At 35.4% G+C, this 25,550-nt stretch overlaps 1 protein-coding gene and 1 non-coding gene across 5 annotated transcripts in view; one reads left to right on the top strand and one right to left on the bottom strand.

The window, feature by feature from the left end:
- Window positions 1–3,810: 3,810 nt before the first annotated feature.
- Window positions 3,811–3,883, bottom strand: Trnat-ugu (transfer RNA threonine (anticodon UGU)). The gene has a single exon. It is a non-coding gene; the product is annotated as a tRNA-Thr (tRNA).
- Window positions 3,884–16,387: 12,504 nt separating this feature from the next.
- Window positions 16,388–25,550, top strand: part of LOC126916879 (cysteine-rich secretory protein 2-like) — a 94,663-nt gene continuing 85,500 nt past the window's right edge. For 2 of the 4 annotated variants that reach the window (XM_050723135.1, XM_050723137.1), the window contains exons 1-2: window positions 16,388–16,539; window positions 16,630–16,672. The gene's annotated coding sequence lies outside the window, so the exon portion shown is untranslated. Of the gene's footprint in view, window positions 16,540–16,629; window positions 16,673–22,196; window positions 23,559–25,550 lie in introns of those variants that run through there. The other 2 variants (XM_050723138.1, XM_050723134.1) reach the window with 2 other exon arrangements.

The following is a 25,550-nucleotide window of genomic DNA, read 5'->3' on the forward strand; positions in this document are numbered from 1 at the left end:
TGTACATAGATTTTGTTAGCGATTATCTAATTACATGGTTATACGGTAACTGTGGCATTCATTGGTAATAGTGTTATTTAAGCGAATTCCAACGCGCGGCCGTGATTTATTATGCATACGCCATGCGTCATCCATAACATGCCACTCTTTCGAGTGAAAACAGATTCTACAAGTAAAAGGATTTTTCGAAATTTTCATTTATTTTTCTTAACCATTTGAAATCTCGATGGAGATTTATTTCAGTTTACATGAGTGAAAATTCGTAACGAAAGTTAAGAAAGACTTAAATACCTCGACCATGTCGTACGGTGGGCCAAATCTTAGATAAGCTGGCCAAAACATAATTTTTTCGAAGCAAAATAATATAATACATAGTTTGTTTAAAACACTGGCAGTAAGAGTTATTGAAAAGGTCAAGATATTTGTATGATACTCTGACGTTTATCCATGCTAACGACTGTACGAGGAATGCAAAAGTATCCTAGGTATCGCAATGCAATCGCAAAACCATTGGGGCTTGCTAAACCACGACGCAATACGAGAAAGGGCTTAATTTATGGCACCCTCAAGTGTCTTTCTCTTTCTAGAATCGAGGGTGACGAAACCCTCCAAGCCTTTGAAGCTTCAAGTTTTCTTACAAGGGATGATTAAAAAGCTGCTGGATCGTGTTTCTAATTCTATTTTTGTTAATTAAAATGGTATGAAGTATCAATAACAATTTATTTGTTAAACGTGTTAAGCGTTAAATCTGTACGTACCTCTCTATATTTTAAAAAACATTTTTTGCCATTACTGGATGATTAAAAAAAGAAATGTCAATGTTGGTATTACTCTTGTAATCTCACTTGAGCAAAGTTCACATTCAAACTGTTTAAAAAGAGGAAGACCGTGACGACGATGAAGAAGATGAAAGTAAGCGTCATTCCAACGATGTGCCGTGAATGTTTAATTTGATAAACGTGGTGGCGTGTTCCTCGAAACAAGTCGCAGTTTCTGTCCAAATAGTCGACATATGGTTCGTGCTCTGCACAATGTCTGCAAGTATTCAAAGCGTGTACCTGTGCTCCATTTTTGTGTTTAATCGGTGCATTCCCGCGTATACACGTAGCAACGAACACACAGGTGTAAACATAAACGGCATTGCTGTTGTTGCACAATAGGCAAAGGGAGGAAGGAAGGAAGGAAAGGGAACAGGGCTGCTGGGCTCGGAAGGAAAAATGGGAACGAACGGATCTGTAGAGAGCCATAGCTCGGGGAAACCAAATGTTTGCGGACAAATCGTCGTCGTTTTCGACGGGGAAAAATCAACAAACGTTTCTGGCTTGGCCCTAATGCACCGTCCGATGGAAATCGTTCCGCACGCGAGGACACGCTCTCTACATTCGACCGCTGAATTCCGGATCTATGAATATGTCTAGATACGGCCAAGGATACGACGTGTATCCGCTTCCATCGTGGGTCGTCGCGTGTCATAGGTTTTTATCGTTTGATAAGAGAAAGATTTTATAACACGCAATACGCGAATTTATGCGATTTCCTTTGCGAGGTTTGGAGCATATAGAAAAATGAAATCTGGGAAGAAGTACATTAACGATTATAATTTTATAATTTTGAGATTGCAAGATTTAAGAAGGTAAGTATTAACGGTTGTGAGATAGTAACGGTGCCGGTTGATTTGTTAAGGCTACAAAGTTGTTCGTTTGATTGTTTGATGATTTGTTAAGGATATAGACTCTATCCGTATCTTACAACACGAAAATCTGAGCAATCTCTCTCTCTCTCTCTCTCTCTCTTTCTATCAAACCAGTTTAATTTTCGTCCTTCGCACAGATCCAGCAAAATCTAACTAAAATGAAAAAAATAAACGAAAGTGAAAAATACTTCCAAACATGAGTGAACTGCACTCGTCAAAATCACGATTCATCCAGTAACTACGACTTGATCAGTCACGTAACCCCGAACTCTTTGATGAGTTTTTCGTTCGGTCGGGCATGCATGCGGTTTTAATTTGGCTCGCACGAAATTTGGGAATTCAAATTAAGCGGTTTACCGAGAATCGTGACTCCCTTTATTTTCTCTGGACTTCGTCACCGAAAATACTCCGAGTGCTTTTGCTTTTGCTTCTACTGCCGGTCTGACTACAGCTTCGTTAGACTAATATCAGTCGGATGGTGCGAGAGAATCTTTCGTTTCCGACCGCGTGGAAGGGAAGCTAACGCGAATTTCGCTTTAATTTCTAACCACGTATCAGGGGCCACGGTATGCGGGCATCGGGTCGACTGGAAAACTGGGGCTGGTTCTCTCTCTCTCTCTCTCTCTCTCTCTCTCTTTCTCTCTCTCTGGATTCTCCAGAAACTGCGTTACGTACTTCCTATTAAATTAACTCTTACCGTTTTCGAATTTATCCCATCTATTACGATAAACGAGTTCCGAAATGTTTTCGAACGTCACACTATCCTCGATATTCATTATTCTCCGCTTCTCCATGTATCAATTTCGTCGATGCGATTCAATTATATTTTGATGATCGGTTTCGCGAGTTTGATACGTTTTTCCTTTTGCTCGTGAGATTATTTCCGAGCAGTTTTTCCTGGTACATATTAATTGATAATTGAATTGAAAGCTGCGATATGGCTCAAAAGGTAATTGCATTTCTCACTTCGAGTTGAGGTTTGCTTCAGGACAATTACAAAAAGAAATTACAGGTCTAAACTCGCCCTATCCACTAAATTGTTACTCCACAATCTTTGAAAACCTTTTAATTACGATCTATCAAACTCAATGGAGGAAAAAGAGGGATCAGTTAAGGAACCATCGTCCTTTTTCTTGGACTTTCAGCAAGCATTCGAAATTTCTTCTGGGCTTTTATTCGGCGGTAAAACAATGACTCTTTATAGCTCGTAAATTAATGGTGGCTTTTTGCCAACTTTCTCGACGTTCGAACGATATCGAACAGGTATCGGGGTAAGAAATCGATAAATTCGCGCAACAAAGACCGCGGAGGGGTGAATTGTAAGTCAGCCCCGTGCACAAAGTACTTTAGCATTGTTGGAAGAGGGAGAATGCTCCGTGTCCCGAGCCCAGTTTGTTCGGTAATATAAAGGCATCGTATATTCAACGATACGTGGTAGAAATTATAGGGAATTTCGAAATACATCGTTCCCGTTCACGTTAGAACAGGGTCGTTCGCAGCAGCACGCCCACCGTTATTGCTATCTTGTAAATTTACCAAGGAATGATATATCCGTTTCCCACTTATGTCCAGAGTTTCGAACGATACATCTTTCCCTCTGACTATCCTATTTAAATGTTGCCCACCTCGTATAATGTGACGTAAATTATTCAGATATCTCGATAGACAGCTTTGCTTCGGAAATAATGTGGTGTAAAATAAAATAGCCAAGTTTGTCGACACACCCAGTGTATTTTGTAGAAAATGTAGCAAATAATTAGACACGATATTTGAGATAGTTCTAATACTTTAACACCCAAACTAACAGTCTGTCAATTTTTACATCTTCTTAATTATAATATCATTTTTTCTCTGTCGTTCCTTACATGTTTAGTTTCCTTTTTACGATTTCTATTTTATTTTTTCTATCCCTTAATCTTCTGATCTGTTCTCTTTCAGTTTGCAAAAGAAAAATACATTTTTAAAAATTAATCATTCAATGAATTTTTGCTACCACGTGATATCTCTTATTCCGAATTTGCGTACAGTTCCAATATATATGAGTTTCTTAACGCGAACTTTACTTGACCGATACCATCGGCAAAAGTATGAAAAGACGGAGTAGTCATGCAAAATTTTGCCTCCAGAGAGATTTGAACTCTCGACCCCTGGTTTACAAGACCAGTGCTCTAACCCCTGAGCTATGGAGGCTGTTGAAGTTTTTTTTTTCTTCTGCACATCTGGCTATATCCACCTTAAATTGCTTAATCTTTTAATAAATTTTTTGAGTCATGTCATTATTACAACATATGAGCGGTATTTTATTGCTTCGTCGTATTCATCAGGACGATATTTCGTCAAAACACGCATTCAATGCAACCACATCTCATTCAATTAATAGGCGATAGGGAATCGCATTGTTAGTCACGCTAGTCAGTATTCGCGTGCGAATCCACATTTGAATTTCTTTAGCGTCGACGAACGGACACCTGGCGTCGCATAGCTCTTAAAAGTTAATTGTAACGGCGACCAGGAAAAGCAGCCGCAGATGTTTCGAATGTGAATTTTCCTTTCTGTCGGACTGCAGTGTGCCAGGGACACGGAAATTCTGCAGTTTCAGCGGAAATAATAGCAGTTGCCTTGAGTTCCGACAGCGCAGCTTGGCTTGCTTGCGCACACCTTTGCCTAAGTTAAAATCAAATAAAGAAAAAGGGGAACTGATAATGTTCCGCAGATAGCAGTTTGATAATTACACCAAGGAAACGTCAGACCTAGTACGAAAAGGCATTTGCATGCTTAATTTGTCGCTTAGTAGAATGAAAAGGGAAGTCATTGTTATTGCCCCTTTCTAACGTCTGGAATCGCCGCGGTAATAATTATTTGAATTTGAGAATTAGATTCGTTGGATTATCGAGTTAATTCGCAAATGTTTTTTTTTAGAAATTTGGAGAATTTTTTGTTATTATTTTTATTAAATATTGTTAATTTGAAGTCTCCTGTGTTACATTAAGATATTCTTCTTGTGCGGATGACCAGTTGTTATTTACATAATAAGAAATAAATTGTAATTTTGCTCCTATTAATATTACTTTGGATGCGATACATTTCTTTGACGATGTCAAAATAATATCATTCAGAAATTAATTAAATTATCCGAAAATCCAGTGAAACGTAATTATTTTAATAGATGCAAAGTTATTGTTATTTTTATTATGAACGTGTAAACAAGAAATTAAAGAAAATTTAATTATACATATTAAATCGGATTTGACATCAATGCACAATATTTTCAAGAATAGTTAATACATAAACTGAATTTGTACTGCTTTTGCAGTGAAATAATTGTAGTATCATGGACAAATGGCCTAAGAAATATCGGGTGAACCATAAAAAATGTTGCGAGGAAGCCAAAGGTGTCGACAGGCCAAACGGGTCTAGAAACTTCAATGGACCGAGCGTGCCCTCAATGTGTCGTCGGTTCTTCAGTCAAATAGTTACGCGGAAAAAAGGTCTACTTATCCATGGCCATGTTAAATAATCATCGTTTCCTGTTTAATCCATTGTAAATAGATCTATCGATAAATAAAAATATCCTACATAATCCTATGGTAGTGATTTACAGTTATTAAATTTGATACAGTGAAGTGAATCATTTAGAAATAAAGTTTAATATTTTGTCAGGAATTGTTCATAATTAAATTTACTTAAAATACATATATTATGAATAATCTTTTGCCAATACTCAAATATTTATTAGAAAGGTATGTAGTGGGTTAGTGGCTTAATGGGTTTTAGAGGAAGGACAAGTAAGGATGTTTTACTTGTTAACAAGGTGATATAGTTTGTGTATTTAATAACGATGAATATAAGAGTGACGGATTATTCAATGATAAACAATGTTAACGTGTTCGTTCGGCTTAGCGGTTTTACAACCCGACCTCTCGATGTGTGCTCTTAGAATCTTTAAAAAGGACTGCTTTGACCTTGGATCATTTCTTGGTCTTCTCGGGGAGACGACCCCCACTACGCTCGGATCACGCCACCGTTCGCGCCTATGATCACATATGCCGCATTCTTTTTAAACAACAGACCGAAATCGACGTTTCTGGAAGTCGCTGCTTGGCGACGACCATGCGCTCGTCGATACATTGTATGCCCCCCGTCGGGCAAATAAGGTGATCCCCCTGCGACATTGTAGGACCGCGAGCGACGGCCAGAAACGCGACCCATACTAAAACCTCGCAGCGTAACAAAGCGTACACGTCCCTCTTTTTTTGATACTACAGGTATATAAGATATTTTTGACAAAAGTTTTAAAAATGTCTGCACTGCACTGACATTTTCTGTTTCCATGAATTATTTCCATTTAATAGACATATTATTAATACTATTTCTCGTATTTCTTTTAAATATTGAAAATAAGGTTCGAAAGAGAATTTGTTGTATCTGTGTGAAGTTATACTAGAGATATTACATGCGACCTGTTCACTTTCCATGGCGGGAGAAAAAAAGGGTCAAACGTCACGTCAAGCTTTTTTCCCCTCTATTCGCTTTCATCACTTCCAATTTGAAAGCTCTTTCGACCTGAATACCGAATGCACGATCGTGAAGTAGTTAGCATTTAATTAAGTCCAGAGAACGTTCTATTATATACCGCCGAATTCATTATACAAAGATTTCAACAGCTCACCATCGATCCATTTGACAAAATATACTGATAACATACGTACATTGTACATACGTATAATGGTACTGTAATTGAAAATTATCCGGTACCAGTATGTCATTTTATAATCAATCGACGCCTTAATGAAAACGTTAGAGAATTTTACATTTCGAATATCAAATATTATAGATACAGATATGTCAGAAAATAAGAGAAATGCCATCTCTTAAACTGAAATTTATGGGAAGTAATTAATCTGCCACACGTTTACCTCAGTTCTATTTCACGATTGAGTAGTTAAGATAATTCGATACACAGTCGAACAGGAAGTATGCAAAGTAACCACACGCTGCATTGCGACAATTGTTCCCAACAAATTAAATGCATACAGTCTCGATACTTAGTTTCGAAGTTGAAATGGTGAAATCGATAATTGTGGTTTTGCAGTTGGAAAATTTATATTTGCAGTAACTGTAGATTAATATGAATGTTGATTGGGATAATAAAATATTTCTACGATATTAAAATAATACCAACACCAGAAAGTTTATATGAACGTAATTACATAATTTGCTAGAATTCATACATTGAAATATTTCACATGCACCATTATTATATTCAATATTCAACGGTTTCATATCATTAAAATAATTTCAAGTCATTCGCGATTATGAAGATTACCATGATAATGGAGATTGTCTTTAAATTATAATTATCACGATTAAGCGCATTACTACTCAACTTCCTCAACTTTTCATACATACGTACAAATTCCAAATTACTAATCATTGATTGATGAGCATTAACATTTTCACTATTATCTTTTGATTTTTTATGTTGTATCGTGTTCCAACAAATCTGCAATTATAAACATAAAATTAAACTGTAATGTGGATTCAAATGGTCATATTTTGTAAAATTAAACATATTATAAGTATGTACATAGTTAAATACGTAATTACGAAAGAAGGATAAATGTAGCATCAAAAGTGCAAAATATAATTTGTAAGACAAGACTAATTGTAGTCTAAATTACGTTTGCACTAGACCATTCACTTTGCTACAAGCTGCTCACTCTATTACGCGGCCTAAATCGATGCACAGAGTGTTAGAATCTGTCATACAACACGGTAGATGACGATAACAGTTTGGATTAATTGCATGGTCAAGCGTGTTTGCTGTTACACGCGTAACAAGCATGTTCCGCAACCTTGTGAAACAGATCATTGGAGTGAGTCTAACAGTGGTATAGAGAATTGAATAATTTCGAATCATCCAGTAAATTATGACGCTCTAAAATCGACGAAATTACATTTAGTTTTCAAGGAAAAGCAAGAACTGAGTATTTTATTTTATACATACAAGCATTTTTCCTTTTAAATAAATTGCAATTATTAAAATTAAACATGGGAGGGTAATTTGCAGAAGCAAACGTTCCAGTCGATAATACATTAAATATTAACTGCAAACTCATTTAGTATATTAACAAATTATGTAGGGCAATATTTAAATCATCATTATAATAATAAACTTATTAAAAATTAAATATGGTATATAACCACGTACTTTTGCAGATAATTTGATGCTATTTTGATAAATCAAATTTATTACTATTTATTATTATATTAAATCTAATTTATTATTTACATAAATCTTTAATCATTCGACTAGGCTATCTTCTATTTTTTAAACTAAATTAAAAATTAAATGTCTTGACATATACGCGAATATGATTTATGTCTTTTGTAGCGTAAATATTCGCATAATAATTATCTATGTTTTTTCTCCTTTCTCATTTAAATATATACATCTAACATGCGATGTGTTTTATTATTTTCGTCCTCTCAGTGGATTTTAATAATTGCAGAATTTTTTGCCTCCTATCACGGTGTTTATAATTTTTCTCCTTTTTTAACGATAATGCCATCATTTTTCTTTTATTACAGGCTTTATTCTTTATGTAGCCTCTACCATTGTCTTCAAAATAAATGTCTGTATCTCACGTACACGCTGTTTCTTGCTCAAGAAAACTATAGCGTCGAGCTTTTCTTAAAACCTCCGAGTCTCTTTAAAGTCCAAACTATTGTTTCTAAAAAATATAAATTACGAAACAAAAATGATAATATCTCAAAGACAGTTATTCGCGGTTATATAATGCTTTCAAATTAAATGTAAATATTAAATTTAAATTAAATAATATTAAGGAACCCAAGGCAAACGAAGTACCCTGTGCACTCAAAAAGTCAAATAATTTGAGTCAACGAATAGTTCTCAAACGTCCTCTTACTTCTTGTATCGTCGCTATAATCTATGATCGGGCTACAAATCGTTTCCTTGCTTGATAGTATTTTCCGGACGGGAGTTTGCCAGCGAATTATGCGCCGCTCTTCCACGGCATTTTTGCCTCATTTCCGTGACGCTATCCTATCTCTTGCGTTCCTGTTTCATGATTAATGGACTTCCCTTTCTCTCTCTCTCTCTCTCTCTCTCTCTTCCTTTCTCCCTTTCTAGCTTTTTCTTCCTTACTCTTGGAGGTAGAACGATTCGAAAAAGCGCGGTAAATAGCTCGATTTCAGAGCGGTACAGTCAACAGAGCGAAGATACTGGAACGTGTGAAGTCGATTATTGCAGGCATTCTCGTGGTACGTGGAAATCGATACCTAATTATCGGCCAAGACATACCACACACGAACTACTGTGGGAATCACCTTGCTTTCCGTTCACCGGCTTAGCTATTACGTGTATGTGCCTGTTCGTGTTCTATGTTAAGCTAGTTTGGCTTCGATGTTATCCAAGTCTTATTAAATCAATGAATAAGTTTTTTTATTAATATTATATTAAGTTTGTTACATTAGATTATATAATAAGAGAGCGTGCCTCTCAGTTTTGATGTTACATACAAGTATTACATCTCAAAATTTGACATTGACCCATTACGTGGTAACTTAGTAAACATGCTGCCTAATTTAAGAAGCACATATTTGTCTGTCATCAGCACTCTAATAAACTTAATAAGCAGAATCATAGCTATATACAAGAAAGTTTTAGGTATTATGTTTAATGAAAAATATTGTCAATATTTTAAACAGTTTATAAGAAACTGTATTGTTCTATTCATTGGTGGAACCATTGGAATCTCATTTTTTTTTCACTCCGCCTGTCTCAGGGAAATATCAAACTGAAAAATATGTTTCTTTTGATAAACGACGCGAATGACCAGTTACCCACGAATCCTGAGCTAGCAAGTCACCAATCGACCGATTCTTTTTCTTCCCACCTATAAAATGATCTCGCTATTTCTTTTTGCTTTTGCTATATATTATCTGAAACGAGTGCTCACATTAAATTTGTCTGAAAGTGTCCGTTGAAGAATAAAAATCTTGGCAAAATGTTATACGATCAGCTAGGAATGAAATTTATTGAATTCATTATTTATTGTTCATATTTTTCGTGGTTTTGTTATACAAATAATCTAATATTATACGGAATCACATACGGGTTGTTCTATTTTAATGAAATATTCTAATGTCATATTTTTATTCCATTTAAAAATCTGATTAAAGGAATTAGCCAAGTTTAATGTACTCGCAAATTTTCGGTCTCGATTTTTTCGGAAATGATGCGTCATACGAAAAATTGTTATCCTACATATATATTTTCGACTTATTTTTTCACGTAGAATCGCCCCTTGCATGATGCCCGATTGTATCAGAGAACAGAGCACTGGAGAACTCTGTATAGTACAATATATCTCGTTGCTACCAATTTATCGCGTGAAACACCTGGAGAATGGAAGAAATCGATCGTATTCTGCTATCTGACACGATCGTTTCTGCCAATCGTTTCTTTCCTTGGAAACGTTTATCGCCTTCGCCATTGGTTAACAAACATGCGGCTCGCGGCTATGCTGGCGGAAACACGCGAGAACCTGTAAAGCGGACCGCTAAACGGCGACTAACTGTATTTTATCCGCTTTCGTTAGAAATAATGCGTTCCATGGCAGAATTACTACTCGCGGAAATAATACACTGGAGAATTCGTTCGTCGGAGATAGAACGAGATGAAGGTATACTGGCTTTCGAGGAAGCAATGGATGATACAGCCATGCATTATGCGAATGTACGTCCTGAGACTGGCTTGTTTCCTACTTGTGTACATGAGAGTATTCAAAACTGTAAACACCTGGTGAATTATTTACACGAGAGACTGTTTTGTCGGCAGTTGCATGACAAAGATAATCAATGTTTGGGATTAGTGGGGATTTTTTGGTTGATTCGTCTTATAATTAAAGATTGAGTAATAAAAGTAAAACAAATTGATAAACTTTTCAGTTCTTTAAGTAACAGCGTATTCCTAATTTGTGGATGATGGGAAATTGTTTATTGAGAGATCGCTGATATTATTTCTGGTTGAAAATTTTTAGTACTTATTAAATATTAAATTAGAATTTTGTATCCTCACACGCTTCAATCTTGTAAAAAATATGCACAATACGTTCAAATACTACAAAGTAATACAGACTAAAGTTAAGGTTAAGGATTTAAATTAACCTGTGATCCATCTATTAGATAACACTGAAAAAGAACACCAGTCATTGAATAAGATTTTTCTTCTCGACTACCTCTTAAAATGACTCATTTACAGTGACGCATCTATTGCGCAATTGTCCTCCAACAGCTTCATATCGATTCTCATTTATCCGTATAATCCGTGCACAATAGTGATAGCAGCGGAAACAGTGGTTGTCAGACGCACAAAGAGATCAAGTAAACGCTAATTGCTTTTTCTCTATGAATGCTCTAGATAATACCATGCTTCCATCGTCTGTACTTACGAAGAACACAAATGAGTTTCGTTCACTTCCGTTAAAACGGAATTTTTAATCAAAGATCTCTAAAATCAAGCGTTATTATAGAGATCTTATTATATTCGTGTTATTAAAGGAATAGGCAAAATTAATTAAATTCTTTCGTTTTTGTTGCTGGTCAGACAGCGAGGTTTATTCGTCTGCAATGCGGCATTCGAATCATTTCGACGAAACTTGTGTCGTGACTCAGTCAACTTCTCCGCTTCCATGTGAATACGATTTGGAAACTGAGGGTTGTAACGTGTTCATTTAATTGCTAGGTTCCAGTTAGATTGCTTTCGATAAACAATTGATTCCCTTCTTATTTCTCTGAATTCTATTTCGGTTGAGCGCTAGTTAACACGTTCCAGTAATGTAAGCTACCAAGGTGTTCGTTTCTTTAAAAAACGCACTTACAACGAGATATGCAGGAAGGTGGCTGGAAAATAACAGTACTCGCACAGTACGACTTATGGCAGGCGTACGTATATCGTCAGGAACACTGCAGTTCCGGTGATGGTAGAAAAGCGTCGAGTGTAGAATATAAACTTTAACGGATGGTTTCTTCCATTGCACCATGTAGCAGAAGTGATCTAGGATCTCTGTCCCATCCTTGCAGCTTCTTCAACGCGATTCTCGTTCCAGATAGACCGTTTCCATTGTTTCGTGGACGTGTTACCGTTTTCTATGCGGAAACGTTCGAGTAGAGTTCAAGCTACGATGTTTGGTCCTTGAAATAACACTGCACGGTTCACGTTTGGAGAAGATTCGGAAAATTGATCTATATAATGTTTATAGAATTTACAAAATTCTTTTATACGTCAAATGAAAATTTAATGTGAAGGCTACGAGTGAGAAACATGATAAGCTATATTTCTATCTCTTATAAAACCATACTTTTAAGATTCAATATATTGACAACGAATTTTTTGTTTCTTCATTCTGTGCGCTTTACGTATTATGTGTGTAATTAGATAATTTTATCGAGAGCATTATCACTTTCCCATTTTTCTAGTACGATGATACGATAGTACGATAGTGCGATGATACGGTAGCATTATAGTACGACAAGATGTAATTTCTTGCAGTTCTATTCGTATCGTCCAATCTATCACTTTATGTTCTAGGCAATATTGCTGTTTCTTTTTTTTTTAAGGTAATTAACTGTATATTAATTGCTTGATTATCACGGCACGGTAATAGTATGCTTATCGTATTTGTTGAACTGGAGCATATTTTATATAATTGGAAGTACTATCAAGTATAATCAAAGGTATAAGACAGTCAGTCGTGTTACAAAGTTGCTATTAAGTTTAATAGTGAATAAAATTAAACGATTCTGTAATACTTCAGTAATTAAATAACGATTATCTATTTTTAAAGGAACATTACGACTTTGTATTTTGTTTTGAAATTATTAACTTCTTGTTTCAGTAACTTTTTTACTTTAGAGGTTAGATTTTTAACGTAGGCCCAAATTTTAATGCGTTGTACGGAACGTTATTGAAATCTTTAAAAGCAAAAATGTTTAATTTCAGTGGAGTTATGTTTTTTCAAAATAAATAGATTAAAACTGTGAGAATATTCAGGATGGTTTAATATTAATACAGATATTAAGTACGCGTTATTAAATATTTTAATTATTCTCTACAGAGTTAAAAAGTATTGATGATATTACAATTAATATATAATTCAACAACCACCAAATTACATCATCTCATTACTTCTTTCACAATAATGTCTGTTTAAATGATAATTTAATGATTCCACGTTACCTGATACGAGGTGATTTTTCCATATAGCGCCTTAAACAGACAGTAAGTGCAGGGCGTTTACGAAAGTTCCATAAATGAGTAATCGTATTTGATTTAGCGTTTATGCGTTGCGAAATGAAGTTATACATTTACGACAAAGCGATGAACATTTTGCAACGACTTAATATGTTTCTTTTTTTGTACCGACGCTATTTGCCCTTTACCTTCTATAAAATATATGTATATCCGTAGATATAGAAAGCATTTATACATGTTTCGAGTTTCACCTAGAATTCTAACGTAACGCCTATTTTCAATTTACATCCCCGCAGCTCTTCGTCGAATGTGCATTCACCTACTTGCGTTCATAGATGGATGTATGTGCATGATCAAAATCTCGGTTCGTTTTGTGAAACAACGTTTCCTTTAACCCAACAGTCGAATTCTGTGATCGCCAATTCCGATCTTGGTATAATTGATTGATTACAATCCAGTAAAAAATTTTCAGTCACTATTTTTGGGAATTAGAGAACTTACATCAATAAGGAAACAGGTCCAATATTTAACCCTGTTGTGGTCTCCGAATTGTTACATTAAAATACATATATTATATTCGCATAATACAGAGAAAAGCATAATGTCGATATCCGAACCGAAATCATTGGCTCGTGTTTCAAACTTTTGCCAGTCGGTTTTGGGGTTTCCAACCAACTTCCACCTTGATTTATGTATCCCAAATGAGTTGATCCGAATATATTTCTATCAAGACTTGCGTTTGTGATAAATATACGTTCACAGTGGATGAATGTGCCAGAGAATTAGAATGGATGTGCAATAATTACAGTGGCGGATATAAGATTTATATCTTTCAGGTTGCACGAATCTAGAAATCTGACCTTACACATTCCCATTTCACTTCAGTTTAATACAATTAAAACTTAAACTTTTATTTATTTTACTTATATTATATTTAAAATATATAGTTTTTTAAATAATTTATATCAAATTAAAAATTTCACCAATTTGCTTTTATGTTCTATCCTTCTATTCCTTATACATTTATATGTATTTTTTTATGTATATTATATTTTATTTCGTAACATCTAGTATCAGTATCGTTCCTCCTTTTGCATTTTACATTCGATTAATACCAATAGCTACCTTCCCCGTAAAAAAAAGGGAAATCGGTTCAATTGATTGATTAAATGTTAATTTCAAACGCGAGAAATACGATGAGGTCGCGTTATCGTGAGATAGATTATTGTATCGGCCATTAGTTTGATTACTGATTGAACTGGATGTCCTGTAACGGTCCCCCGAAACCGTTTCCTGTGTTAGCAAAGTCAGGTGCTGGAGCTCCTACGGGATTGGTTACGAACTTTCAGCCAAGTTAAGATTAGTTAAGATAGTGCGGCCATCGGGTCCCACTGCTACTCTCAAGCTTCTCTCTAATGTGTACCGTCTTTTAACTTTTTTCGCTCACCCTTACTCTCTATTTTTTTCTCCTCGAATCTTCTCTGTTATCCTGCGCTGTTCTGAAACAGGTTACGATGTTATAATTGGCAAGCCCGTTCCGTGGGACAGATTCATCGTGTTCTCCAACCACGAGCTTCGATAGTGGTTACATAATACATATACGCAGACATATAGTACAGGGTGTCATAAAATATATGCGAGATAATTATAGGCCCAAGTCTAAACATCGGAACAATTGAAGAGGTTCATGTACAAAAATTTAATTTTACATTAGAAATATACTGATATCAATGAATCAATCGATGAACTTTTTCCCCCTTCTCAGTCATGCTTTATACATATATTGTGGCGATTGATTCGTGGACCACCCGGTATATTTAACTTGGGAAAATTACGCGAGTGAAACTTGTCCACGTCTAAGTACGTCAAATGAAACTGGCGGGACTTAAAAGCGACCGCAAGACGGTTAGTAGAAACAGTCGATTATAGTCAGCCAAGGGAATTGTGGAAGACAGGTCCCTCGTGACTTTTGCGCTCTATTATTTTGATTACAGAATGCCACCATAGAATTATAATTATCAACATAATGAATTCAAATGAATTTTTCTATTGATTATATTGTATATTTACTTGTATTTTACCACAATTACACCTGTCAAAGCAATAGGCAGTTAAAGAATCGTTTTTCGTGTTATTTTGATTTTAATACTTATCCCTTGTATTTCTATATTCCCTTTTCAATAATGATCTTGAAGTTAATTTTTGTCGCTTATTAGAGGTAAACAAAATTGATGATTCCATTAACAAATGTTTTAATAGGTACAGCAAAACGATTACAGTGTCTACTATTAGAAATAAATACAAGATATTTCAATTTCATTTTACAAAGCTTTATCAGTATATTCCATCAATAAAATTAAGAAGAAATTTTTATATAAACGTAGGCTTCTAAATTCTTTATTAAAGTTGCAACAAAAATACAAAATGATAGCGAATTGTTTCGCCGACACAGCATAAGAACACATTGTCGATATCCATTTGATACGTTTACACAAACTCTAATGTATACTTGCTAAAGTCTTTGATTTGTTCAACCAGTACGGTATTGGTTAAATGACCATTATCCTCAACGATGGATAGGTCGAGGACGATGAATTCCTTGATCTCCAAGATCACTAGATATTATGTCAATGAATTTTTGCGCGAAACTGTGAAAGAAACAGTTTATCAAACACAAATAGATGCACGTTAGGGGTTAATGCAAAGGAAATATTTGCTGTGATTAAGGAAAATAACGCGAAATTACTAATGCAATAGATTCCATTTTCCATAGATGTCATCCTGCATTCATGATGACGGACAACATTTAAAGGAATTATAACGTGAACTAACGATTTATTCCTGCATGGTGTCGGACAGAAAAGCACTCATTTGTGCGATCAAGCGATCATTTCGTATTTTTGCTCTAACTTTTTAATAAAGCATTTAAGGAGCTATGTAAAATTTTATTCTATAATGATAATGTACATAATAATCTCTCAAATACCGTGGCGTTTGAACACTAATAAGAGTCAATTTTATTAATTTCAAACACGACGAAGACCATAAAACGAGTAACGCCTTCAAGATGCAAACATTTAACAAAGATTGTTTCAAGCGACTACTAATAATTAAAATTCATAGAAGTTGTCAGCGTGCGATAAGTACCGTGATGGTTCAACCGACATCACAATAAAAGTGTTCACCAATTGCACATAATTTATTACTGACACATGCGGAAGCGTCCGTTTTCAATCAGTCACGTCGCGTAGATCGCACCGAGAAACGCTTCTTTTCTTCTGGTCGCGGCGTTGCGTTGTATCGATCATAACGGAGACATTATTAGCCCAAGGTTCCTTGCTGATTATTGTTCATCAGTAGAAGGAATCACGAACGTTTCCAAAGGCTATAAAAGATAGGACAGAAACCAGCCCGACTGCTAGTATTCTATAAACTTTCGGTCTATGCCAAAGGATCGTTCCGTCATTTTCGATCAAATTGTTGATGTATAGGTGTTTCGCATAGATAAAATAAATTCCGTAATTTATTGAACATCGTGTAAAGTTTACCAAGAGAATCTTTGATCGTACGTGTATTGCTGGTTTTCTGTGAATTATTTCTGGATTTTATTGGTTCAACTAGTCATATGAAATTTTATATGAAAATTTGTTTTTAGGGAGGAGAACCAGCGAATGTAAACGCGAGGGGTTTCAATTGTGGTAAGTATTTCTTTAGATTGTATTTACTTTCTACTATGATATTAAAATGTTTCAATTAGTATATAAATAAAGTTTCATAATTTTTTAAATTTCTGGGTTGACGTGCTTCTATCATAAATGCTGAAAATTACGAAGAAAAGGGAAAATCTCTTCATTTTAACTTTCTCCCATACTGGTCAACAAGCGCATATCGAATGTCTAACTTCTTACCTACAGATTTATCATTAGTTTACCGTTTGTTCGTAACGACGTATCTTTTTTGCAATTATACAACGGAATTAACGATACGGTGCTAGGTGTACCGGTACTGTTCCAATGGAATGGTGGAAAAAGTAGATTTCCGATTTTAATGGGAAGCGGACGAGTGGGGCTCCGAAAACCAGTCTCCGTCCGGAAATGGTTTTAACGAGGTGGTTCGAAAAGCGGCCAGTACACATCAGAGCGCGAAGAATCGCGAGCAAAAACGCTCTGTACACGTGGCTGGTGGACGAAACTGTTCCCCTTGGGGGTGGTGAGCCACCTCCAAATCGTAGGCTGTCGACCGAGGGAGTTTCTGTCGAAATTGTATCGTGTCGAAGTAACGTTATTTCGTTCATGCGAGGGGATCGGAGGAAAAATGAGCCATTCGGAAGCTATATCGATCAACTTTACAAATTGAGGAATAGGGAAATATAATAGCGCTAATGATATAAATCTTCTTACTATAAATAAATTTATGGAAATTAGTTATTCGTTTGTAAGAAACTTTGGAAATTTTCTGAAAGTAAAATCGAAAGTAAAATCTGACTTTCGAAAAATGTACGAGTAATAAATTTCGATTTGGGAAAATTACGGTAAAGTTAACTCTTCAATATTTTCACGAAAGCATCTTTTTCGTTGTGAAAAAGATTGTTGTTTTTTTAAATAACTATTAGATGTAGAAATTAATTAGACGAATCTTCCCAAATCTTACCCTTTATTTCTTGAATTAGTTATAATTTACTGCAAGTATTTCCTGACTTACACCAAGTTTTGGAAGTATTTATCAAGTTCTAGCGAAGTTTTCATTTAACAAACACTCCATTTTTTGGTTTCCAACTTTTCATATAACAGATTGATAAAAGATTTCCGTAAGTATTTAAATACTTTCGTGAGCCATTGTATTATTTTAGTCGTTCGAATAAAAGAATACCGTTAAAATGTGGATAGCGTTGAAATGAAAGAAGTTCAATTATACAGTATTCATACTTTCGGAATGATGACTGGCATATCTGGATTAAATTGTATTATATCTTTAAGATTCCTGTGAACTTACTAAAGTCTTAGACGTTTCATTTGAACTTTGATTATATCACGATATATTGTAAAAAATTTTAATAGACTCGAGTTTCTTTATCACTAGAGGCTTCAGTAACAAGAGAACAGTTTTTCATAAAAATCTCGGTCCCCGTATCGTGTGAGCAGATCTGTCGACTGGGTTGCCGCGAGATTAAAACGCTTTTGATGTTTGTTTCGTTGGTCGATTTTGATATGGAACGTGCTTGGGAACTCAAGTTAGATGTTGGTGAATAGAAATAGACAGGAAAAATAGAAATGAGAGATTGCAGTATCTGATTAATCGAATGGAATACGTCGCTAGCAAGTTGATTGGTGAGATGAATAATAAATTAGAAAAAGAGTGAGTAAAATTGGAAATGATATATTTTTCACTTTTTCTCTATTTTTGAATCGGATAAGACATAGCCAAGATATATTTCACCACGTAAATAATTTAAAAAAAAAATAACATTTGAATAATAACAATAATATGTTTTAATGGATAATAAAGTAAAAATTGTTACAAGCTTAACAAATGTTATCGCAATAAAAAAGGCAGTGAGATTGAAAACAATAAAATTCTCATTTCATATTCATAATATCCAAGCAAGAAACCAAGTAGGATCAAGCAACAGAAGAAAATCGAAATGAAAGAAAGAAATAACGGAAGAAACCTCGGTCAATATGTTTGCTGTCATTAAAACGCGAATTTCAATTCTCTTCTTTTAAGCCATAAGAAAGGAGTTTAAAGAAAAGTTCGCTTTTTGTTTTAGTCAACTGAAATAGTCAAGCTCGGCAATTAGGGAAACAAGAAGACCGACTGAAATTTCGTCATTTATTTTATTAATCGTTTATTTCTCGTGACAGGCAAACAGGGGGTGAAGCGCGTTTACCCCGTAATGAACGTCTGGAATTCTGCTCTTTTTTTCTCTTCTTTCCTCCTTTTTCTCTCGTGCTAATTAGGTTGCTGCTTCGCTTCGTTCTGCTTAAGACCGGGCGTCCCAAGATCTGCTTATTGGGCCCCTCAAATCCCGTATAAATAGTGTTTGCAATATCGTGTCGCGGCATGAAAGAAATAACTGGAACACGTTTTCATTAATACACCCCGTAATAAAGTAGGTTTTTGCGCATTTCAATTAGCAACATTGGAGAACAAATTGAATCTGGTTTTTACTTTAAACGTAGAAGATACGAGAAGTTAGAGCATGTGATGTCTCTATCGTGTGATCTTTAAATAGATCGTGATCCAAATCAGTAGCAAACGATGACAGCATTGAAACGCAGCAATCGGAACAATCCTCTTCTCACGAAACACATAGATGAAAAGATGCGCTCGGTGACACTGATCGTTTGGATATCGAACATGTACATGGCTGCTAGTGGGCATATCGAGTTCGTAACGATGACGTATGTGTGTCAAACAGAGTTCGTTTTGCTGGAGCTGTCATTTTCGAAAGTTTTGCTATATATAACGAACGAGGTTTCCATGACGCGCGGAACGAAGGAAATTTTAGTATCTTGATGGATGGTACATGAATAATATCTTGTTGCATAGGATCGAACTTTGAATGTGATCTGGTTCCACATTAGAATCTCCTTTATGCGCTCTTTGTTCTATATAGAATATGATTGACGTTCCATTGTTCAATTTTTGAAGAATCCGGTTTGCAACCAACCTGCCGGGAAGTCGATGATTTATTTACCTTAGGGTGGGCTTTTAATTGAGAAGGATTTCATTTTTAACGTTGCAACGATTAATCGTCGGAAAATTCTGTTGTTCGTGGTTGATCTTGATTTATTAGCAACGCACTGCCGTTAGTGACCCGGAAATCTATGCTGGATTAGGAAAGATGCTTTTCGATTTTTCGTATAAGCGAAATAAACGCGGAAAAAAGAAAAATTATTAAGAATTCGATACAATTGTTATCTTATTATCTTTTTGATTTAATGGTTCTGGTTTCTGTGAATTCAAATTTTGATAAATGTAATAATCATCTTTTTTACCTTTTTTTTAGTAAGAAAATAAAATGTTAAAAATTTGACGCGATTGGTATTTTTCAAAAAAAGATTGAATACCTTGCCTATTATCTCTATCCTTCATCTAGTAAATGATGCGTTTAAAATGTAAATCATAGATAGCTATTATTCTCTTGCTGGTAGATCCGATGTTTATTAATACGTTGCTCAAAATGATTAGAGATACGCTTATAACCGATTGTGCAAAGGTGATGAGGCAGAAGAGATGAAAGTGAGACGTTGATTATCCGGGGAATCAATTGTCTAGAAACTATCAATTAGAAGTTTCCTCTGTACACGGAGTAAATTGTCTCTTTGATTAGACTATTAATCTCTTCTCGCTTGTGTTTCAAATATATATATTTCTTTCAGACACAAAGTTTTTAAATTTCCTAATCAATATCCTACGACTATATTATATTAAATGTATCTTCGCTACAGAAATGTTTGGTTCTGCTATATCGATTCGTTCGAATATCGACTGTAGGAAACGTAGACCGACGTGCACAGTGATGTAACACGTCGAAATGCGTACAGTTTGATTTTCCGTGTCTTGAAATTCAAACGATAACTTTGCCCGACTCTGAAGCGGAAAATATAATATTCATCTAAACGTGTTAGTCGAACATGTAGCTCAAGTAACTTCAAAACAGCGAATAACCTAACGAATAATAAACTCTCTCTCTCTCTCTCTCTCTCTTTCTCTCTCTCGCTCTCGGTTGAATAAATATCTCAAATTCCTTAATTGCTTCACCAACTAGCAGCTTCATAACTTGGCTCGGTTTCAAGCAGGGAGCAAATTAACAAGATTTGGTATTTCGGTGTTCGCGTTTTTCAATAGGAAAAACTATTTTGATCATATTCCTCATTTCATTTTCTCGAGAACTAACTTCTCGTTAATCAGGTTAATACCTTCTTTATTTGTGGAAAATTACGACTCTGGGAAAGTACTATATATAGCCTTCATACACCGTGGTACAATTCTCATAATGTTATAAAAGAGGTCGTTCTATTTCATTCGCATGGACATTCTTGGCAAGCGTGTACAAAAGGTAATTCAGAAGTTTTTCGCGTGGTTAGATGGCAAAAGTTTAAAGCAACGCAGTTAAATGTTTGTGCTCTTTTTCAATTTATTCCAATATAATTCACTGTCGCCTCATGGATACATCGTGTTACGTTCATTTGCAAGAGAACTTATTTCGCCTTCCTCCTTCTTTTTTTTCTTTTCGTACGGGGCGGTCTGATAAAGTGACTGCATATTCGTTTCTGTGTTTCCAGCACGAACATTATTTTTCAATGTTTTATGTTATCTTGTACGCGTGTTCCTACACCGTTCGAGTAATTTGATTTTCGAGGAAAACGCCAATATGTTCGATCCGACCAGATATTGTGTACGAGAATCGTGCATGCATTTGTTTCAAACCAAAGATCGAGCTCCTCCTAGTAACTGCGATTGAATTTCTCAGGGCTGATTGTAGAAACAGAGGTTCACTTGGACGTTTTGTATACTCTCTATATTGAGTTTATGGCCAGTATAGTTATTCGAAGAGGGTATGTTTCTTTTATTTGAGTATCAATCCTTTTGTGCATCGGTTTTTCTATCTACGATATTTATAAGAACGTAGAAAATCGTCAATATTGCGTAAATAAGGCCTGCGCTATATATTTTCTTGTTTCCCTTCAAAAGGAAATTTTAGCTTTTTCTTTCTCATTGAGATTGTTTGAAATTTGTCTATAATGTGTTATTTTCTTATTTTAGCGTACAGAAAGGTATTTTTTGTGATTGTTATTTAGAGTTTCTAATTCTTATATGACATTTTTTAAAGTTGATGTTTCTTTAAAAACAACACTCATCGAAATGAGAATACGTTCAATACATATGACTCGTAAAACTACGAAACCATAACTTCTAGTGTTTAACTTTTATATCTTAATTACGTTTCAAATATCCTATCAAAAATCAGGCGCACTTGAGACGATCGGTATATCATATCACGAAACTGTAGAGCATCTCCCCCTATTCTCGAGCGCGCCATTTCCCACCACAAAAAGCTCCAGAGGGAAAGTTTGTTCCTTACGTCGAGCCCGCATATATCCGTTCCCTTTCCATAGCGGTGACTACAGAACCAGTGTGTGTCGTCTTGGCGCGCTTGCAAAGGGTTGGCGAACGAATTACTTGCCCCCGAGGTTCGCGAGAGGCGGCGAGCTTGCGCCAGTTCGGCTCGCGCCGCACAGAGAGACGTGCGCCGCGCCACCGAACGCTCCGCTCCGCTTGCAGGTAATTCGCAGAGGCGCGCGACCGGCCCTCGCCAGTTTCGTTCATCCGCTCGGACCAGAGTCACCTCTCTGCGTCAGCATGACTGATAACTCGTATCGTACGCGCCATCGCACCGCTTGAGGGTCGATCTTTTCGCCCAGTACAAGATTTCGGTCCAGAAAATCGATCGTTCATTGCGAAAAGCTTCGTCGATCTCGTCAAAGTTGACGAAGTTTCGTGAATCTTATCGATCTTGGTGGAGTTCCATCGATCCAATTGATCTCAGCGGAGTTTCTCCGATCGTGAGTGTCTTCGAGTGAACACTGAGAATTTGTGGGAACATTATTTGTGACGGATAATTAGAACGACGAGTGTTTATCACGAAAGTTTTCCAGTGGAAAAGTTAACATTGATTACAAAGATAATGGTTGTATCTTAGAAATACAAGGGCGTTATAGAGGGTTATTGAATCGAAAAAAGGATTGTACTATAAATGTTTTTACTAGAATTAATGTGAAAGAGCTATCGTAGAACATCGCCAAATTTGGAGGGTAGCATTCCGAAGGTTTTTCGTAAAATCCAAGCAACTCTAACTATAATTGTAAGATCTCAGAGTACAGATTCGAGAGATTCAGGCTTGAAGCGGACGGTGAGGTTTAGCGCGAAAGATTGGTCGCGGATACAGTGCGGTTGTACAACCTGCTTGTAATTCTTTCGTGTCTTGTTACTATGATAAATGTTTGAACCATACGTCGTTAGAGTAATACCAGTTATGTGACCCGAAGAAAGCGCAAATCCCACCTCTGTTTACGATCAACACGTGGACAGATCGTTCATTCTGTTTGTAACGTAAAATAACTGGAGGAACTGTCGTTGGTAAACGATCATCAATTTTAAGAAATTCCGACCGATCGAAATTCTAAGAAACGCACGATTAGTTGTGCAGATATTTTGTGTTGACATTTTTTCTATTCGAGTGAGATGAAGTTACAAGGACGAATGTTTGGTATATCGTAACTGGATCGTGGCACTACGACGGAAATTTTGGCGGAACTGGTCGATACGAAAACTCATCGAGGAGAAGAGATCTGTACCTTCCTGTTCCTCGACGAATTCATGTTGGTCGAGTGCAATCGGCAAAGTGCTAATGGAAAACATTCTCTTGCCGATCGCGATGAGATTGGAAGGGTTAATGGGTCGCTGAACGACGGTAATCGGTTTGGAATCGCTAATTCTTGCTGATTAATCACTGACACCGCACTGTGACCAATCGTGGTTCTTTAGCTTTCGCTTTTAAGCTTCCTCCAAGTCGACTTGGTGAGTAATCATTTTTTGTTAGTATGATCAAAAAGAGAAATTTAGATGAATCGTGGTGTGACAAGCGAACATTTAAATCGCTTGATCTTCTCAAACGATATTTAAATCACATTATATTTCTTGGATTTCCGAGTGAATATCTGTATCAGATTAAAATTTGATGCGGATATAATTAATTCAACGATAAGGAAACCGTATCAGAAAAAGATATAATTATCAGATACACAGCTAGATATCTGATAAAACATTATGTTAATTATTTACAATAATTATTTCAATATACTTAGATTTATGTATACAAATGTATGAAAGCGAAGTTCGAGCATTACAAATTGCCAATTAATTCTCATGAAAATTCCTCGATATCATTTGAATTGGGTTATAATATTCGTACATTGAAACATATTCGTTATCAATAGCAAATTAAATAGGTATTATTTTCTTCGAATCATATATAATCCAAGTAGAATTAACTAAATTTATCTCTTTATAAATTTAGCTATGCGTTTTTGCACATTTTTCTCTTCCTTTTTTCCATATTTGAACTTTAAAAATTTTCTTTTCTTATCTTCTATTTTTGTAGTCTCTATTAATTAACTTTTATTAACCGAAGAAATACAGAAAAAACATTTCATCTCTTGCACGTTATCATCAAGTACAGTTCAGAGTTACGAACAGGAATATCCGTTCATACGAAGCAGGATTATTTACACGAACACGAACGACTCGTAAGTTGCAATCTATTAAAAAATTGGCTAAAAATATGTGTTGTTGTAAATATTCTCATTTGAATTAATACGTGCCATTTAAAGTTTTTCATCTGTTATTACTCTATCGAGTGCTTTATCCCTGGACACAGATCCATTCCCATTGAAGTTTATACTTTACGGAAAACGTCGCCTCGTGTTTTGTTCACTGTCAGTGATTGATAAAATAACTGGACATACGCGTATTTTGACTTGAATGCATATATGCTACCGATATTTGCCAACTGCTGTAAATATTTGCGTGGAAAACTAACCGAATAAAATTCTCGTTCGTCTCCTGTACCCCTTCCCGCAATAGAGGGTTTTTATTTAGCACGAGACGCTCTATTGCTTCATGATCAAATTAAACGTATATAACATTCGGATTCTTCGCGAACGAGAAATTCTCGTCGAATTTCTTACATCTCGGACGACTGAACAGGTCAATATAAAAAAATATCAAAAAAATTCGTAGAAAATATAATAAATAATGAAAATACAGTAAATAAATCGTGAATGTTCGTAGAAAATATTATTTTTATGAATGTAACTAAAGAAAGTCGAGAAAACTTGATTAATTATTATCCACATATAAGCGTCTCGAATTTTTATTTTCATGATCGTAATTGGCTTAATTAATTTGGGGACGTGTTAGGTATAACGAGATACGAGGGAATTTCGTTGTTACAACGAAAGCAGTTTTTATTCCTCGCATGATGAGAAAGAAAAAGATGTCACAGCAATTCTTACAGTTAGTTGAGCTTTCAAGGATGAGAGTGGAGTAGGTCGAAAAAGTTGGGAAATTGAGTTACCTTCATATTCCGTCTTCTTATCATCAAATCTAATGACGCACGTTAAATTTTTAGTGGTGACTGGGTATTTGAGCACCTGAAAAACTTTATTAATCAGGCTACTATAAAATCGAAGTACTGTCATTAAATTTTATAGACACTAACAACGTTCAACAGGCTTTATGGTGGTTGTAAAATAAATGTATATTTAAAAACACGTAAAAAATATACTTTTTTTAAAGGTATTATTTTAAATTATCTCATAAAAATGACGTACAAAAATCTTTGCGTTTATCGTGATAAATAAATTTAATTATTACCATTTTTTATCAATATGTATTGTATCAGTTTCGTTTAAAAATTGTTAAAATACTTATGTTTTATAATTTTAAATTATAAGTAGATATTTTAATTTTTAACTGTAACATTGCTTTCGACAGTACATATTTCTCCCA

Source organism: Bombus affinis, chromosome 5 (assembly GCF_024516045.1).
Source record: "Bombus affinis isolate iyBomAffi1 chromosome 5, iyBomAffi1.2, whole genome shotgun sequence".
In the NCBI taxonomy this organism is placed as follows: Eukaryota; Metazoa; Arthropoda; class Insecta; order Hymenoptera; family Apidae; genus Bombus; species Bombus affinis.